Source organism: Leptinotarsa decemlineata, unplaced genomic scaffold (genome assembly GCF_025532065.1).
Source record: "Leptinotarsa decemlineata unplaced genomic scaffold, Ldec_3_MD MMD2_P_RNA_scaffold_14, whole genome shotgun sequence".
In the NCBI taxonomy this organism is placed as follows: Eukaryota; Metazoa; Arthropoda; class Insecta; order Coleoptera; family Chrysomelidae; genus Leptinotarsa; species Leptinotarsa decemlineata.
Window position 1 is genome coordinate 8,726,618 of NW_027412528.1, and position 4,017 is coordinate 8,730,634.

Genomic DNA, 4,017 nt, shown 5'->3' on the forward strand with positions numbered 1-4,017 from the left:
AACTTTCCATGTTTCCCTTCTCCTCAAATTATGAGTAATACACTTTCTAATAACTGTCCATCAGCTTAGAAAGAAAAGTATTACTGAAGTTGAGCAATCATAAAGAATATCTGTTCATTCAGCTTCTTAAGATTGCCAATGGAATAATTTGAAAAAATTTTCATTTATCGTCTGTAAATTTCGAAAGTATGAGCGGTACATTTTCCAATATCTGTTTTATCAGCTTGGAATTGTACAGTTGAATTGGCTAAACGTATGGAATATATGTTCATCCAGCTCCGTACGATTACCCATTACATGATTTCGAAATTTTGCATACCTACGTATCTGACTTTTTGAAAAATAAATGATACACCTACCAATATCTGTTTCATCAGCTTGGGAATGTGTATCGTAGTATCAATTAGTTAGATTCATAATATATTCTTTGTTCCCAATCATCCTTTAACATTTCATTGGTAATGACTCGTAAAAATCCTAGTCGTCGTCAACGTTAGCTCATTAAGTAATTAATATATTTAATATAATCAATGAGAATATTGACACAAGAAAAAGGTCCATTTTTGAGTTTTATTAACTTTTTGAAAACTGTTGATATAAGGAACGCCATCATGATCGCCAACATGAAAAAATCCTCATTTTTGACATACAGTATAAATATGAACCCTTGTCGATTGGTTTGTAATGTTGTTTTCGATACAGCACAACGTAAAATATTTAAAAAATCCCTCAGATTTACTATTTTCAGTAAATTCTGGGAATAGTTTTATTTTAATATAACCGCCAAATATTCAAACTTTTTTCTTTGAGTTTGAAGAGTACTGATTCATTTCCTATAAGTAGTTATTGCGAAACTGATATCAAGAGTTATTGAAAGATGATGGTCTTCAAAATTTTATTAAAACATGTTTTACATGGCAGTGTTACACTTCAAGCATACTTACCTCTCTTTCACAAAAAGTTTTTTCCTCAACTACTATTGTTCACTATTTTTTGCATAATCTTATGCGCCTCCCCTATAACAAAATTAAATTCGTTAAATTATGCTCCGTAGAGTATGTCCAGAGTACATATTTATAATATTTAATAACAAATTTATTCATCTATTATACGGAAAAATTCCAGAACTGTGAATTGTTTTATGAATGAGTATTCTGACTCTAACTGAAATATGGACTTTGAAACATATAAAAATCGAGAATAGTTAGGGTATAATAATAATTAGAGAATAGTAATTAAATAAAAATGCAGATACAAAATATTTTTTCAGTTGCAATTAGTTTCTTCAAATATAATTTTACATAAAATTAATTAAGGAAAAATATGCAGTAATTACATAAGAAAAGAAACATAATGATAACGAATGCATTATTGACACACCCCTGGCCAGAAGAAGTACAAACAATTCAATGTCACCACATAGTTTTATTTTTTTTATTTTGTATGGAAAGTAATAGGAAATAGCATCTCAGACTGATGATCCACAAATAGTTAAGTTTGTAATATTATGAGAAATAAAAGAAGCATATAGATATATTGAAAAGGTGAGAATTGATTATGTATTGAAGAAGAATCATTTATATAGGTAGACTATACACACAAGATGAAAAGGCAGACTGTGGAGGACGCTCCCAAAACTGCATGAAATTTTTCATTTTTAAAGGTGTGTAAAATATGATAGGTGTTCATGAGAAATGATGATGATAATAATATGAATTTTGTATGAGGCATGAAATGAAATGCGCATATATGAGGTCTTCGGAGGAAAGACAGGTACGATGTTGTAGAAAGTACGACACAGAAAGTTGTCTTAAGAAAAGACAAATATGATGTTTCAAGATGTAGAAAGTTACTACGTCATGATAATTATGAAAAAAGGTGAAAGAGTATAAAGAGAATAATAATATATGCAAAATCTGAGAGATGCAATTTACATGTGGTTTCTAATATATATTTATCAGATATAATTCAATATTCGTCGTTGGTACTAGCCAGGAAAGTAGTTGTTTTCGATAAATATTTCCAATAGCTGTTTATTTTCATTGAAAAGAAAATAAATTGCTATTGCTATTTTCAATTTCCTATTATTCAGTGAAATGTATATCACATGAGGTGACAATTGAATAGGCAGGTGACAAAGACTGTAAGGAATCAGTAAAAAATTGTACAAAAAGAAATTAATGTTGAAATGGGTGTGTCATAAAGAACCAATGAATTTTGAAAGTATGCTCAAGCATAAATCAAAAAGTATGCTTCAAAGTTGAAAAAGAAAGTTTGTAAGCTATTTGCTATTTATCGTCAAATTAACTTTAATGTATATTATATGTACTCTAACCAATTAGATTAAATTGTCAAATGATTGTTAACCATATAATGCAGTGATTTTTGTTGATTTTTTTTTATTATCGAATAGTAACATAACCTAGCTATAAGAATAAAAATATATCATGAAAGAACTTACTGCCGAATTTCTCTCTTGTTTCATGCAATCGAGGCAACACCACACCCCAAGGCACTTCGAGGCAGTCACTACTCCACTACTCCATCACCACTGTTACGGTTTTCCACTCCAGGACATTCAGCAGATCGTACCACAGACAGCACGATGACCTAGGGAAACATGAAGTTGAATCATCATGGCTCAAATGAATGCACTATAGGAATATCGCCGTCACTAGTGCCATATTCAACCAGAAACAAATACTTACGTTGTTGCGTTACCAGTTGTTCTGAGTAGCTGATAAACAGTTCCTGTGTGGGCAGACATCATCCACAGACATAATATGTGAATAGAATTGTAATACTCAAAACAATTCAGAATCACCATCATACCGTTGAGTACCAGGATAATCCAAATCCCAAGCAGCCTACAGAAAATATTTCGCAAGTAATTTATGAAAACAACGCTAGTTTCATAAATGCTGACACAACAGAACCACAAACGATGATGTTTGAAGTTTCCCAAAAGCTCTCGAAGGGGTAATTTCTATATTCCTGGGCAGCTAATAACTCGATCACACTATTACACGATGAACACACAGATATAAATAAATTTCGAAGTGTAAAATCAAAATCACTTCACGCATAAATATTCAAATATTCATCAAATTATATGTATGTCATATGTCATGTCAAATCGTAACTCTTCTTCTCTATACACAATTGAGAGAATAGGCATGGAACAGGATGACAAATACATTTCACGGAAACCATAAAAACATGTTCTGGTAATACGAGAAAACGCAAAGCACAACGTAATACGTAATTATAGTCCAGTCCAATTCAGTCCACGGTTACGTTGCCAATGTTTCCATCCAGTTGAGTTGTGGTAGCCGAGCAGCCGTCAACCTAAACAGTATCAGAACCAAGACACGGAACGATGTGCGGACAGATTGGTGGAGTGACACAAAGACAGATAAAGTTCAGTGCCGGACTATGACAATATTAGTGTGGGAACTCATAGTTGCAGAATCAATTGGACAATATGGTTTTTTCTAACTTTTATAGGACATGTGGTTTGTAATTGATGTTTATAATCATATTTTAAACCCATTGTTTTTTTATTATTCAAAATATTTTTATTGAGTTGTGAGTTTTCATTTGAATTTCAATTTGTTTTATTTGTTTTTTTTTTGTTTTTCATTACCACCCAAAAAGCTGGGGGCCAGCTTTAACGTGGAGGGGAGATGTGTCAAATATGGAAAATAATCATGAAATAATTCAGATTCATTTAATTACATATATGAATTGAAAGATATTCCAACCTCACTTCAATATTTCAACACAAGAACACTCAGTATTGAGAATTCCATATTTTAATATTTCAAGTTCATAGACATCGAAATTGATCCGATCACAGGATATGGAATATAAAACAATCTCCAAATATGCAAACTTGGCACAGATTGCATGCTGTGCATTTTACCTCAGTACAGTGACCGGATCAAAGTCGCAATGTCAGCGTATAATTCTTTATAAATATTGAGGGAGGTCAAGATAGTTAACAATTAACAGTTA

The 4,017-nt window shown here is 31.7% G+C and overlaps 1 long non-coding RNA gene across 2 annotated transcripts; it reads right to left on the reverse strand.

Annotated features, from left to right (window-relative positions):
- Positions 1-876: 876 nt before the first annotated feature.
- On the reverse strand, positions 877-3,171 carry LOC141483441 (uncharacterized). 2 transcript variants are annotated; one of them, XR_012466092.1, is made up of 3 exons: positions 2,709-3,106; positions 2,462-2,610; positions 877-1,016 (listed from the first exon to the last, which is right to left on the reverse strand). It is a non-coding gene; the product is annotated as an uncharacterized lncRNA (long non-coding RNA). The 2 variants fall into 2 exon arrangements; XR_012466091.1 differs by lacking the exon at positions 877-1,016 and having other exon boundaries at positions 1,758-2,610; positions 2,709-3,171.
- Positions 3,172-4,017: the final 846 nt, after the last annotated feature.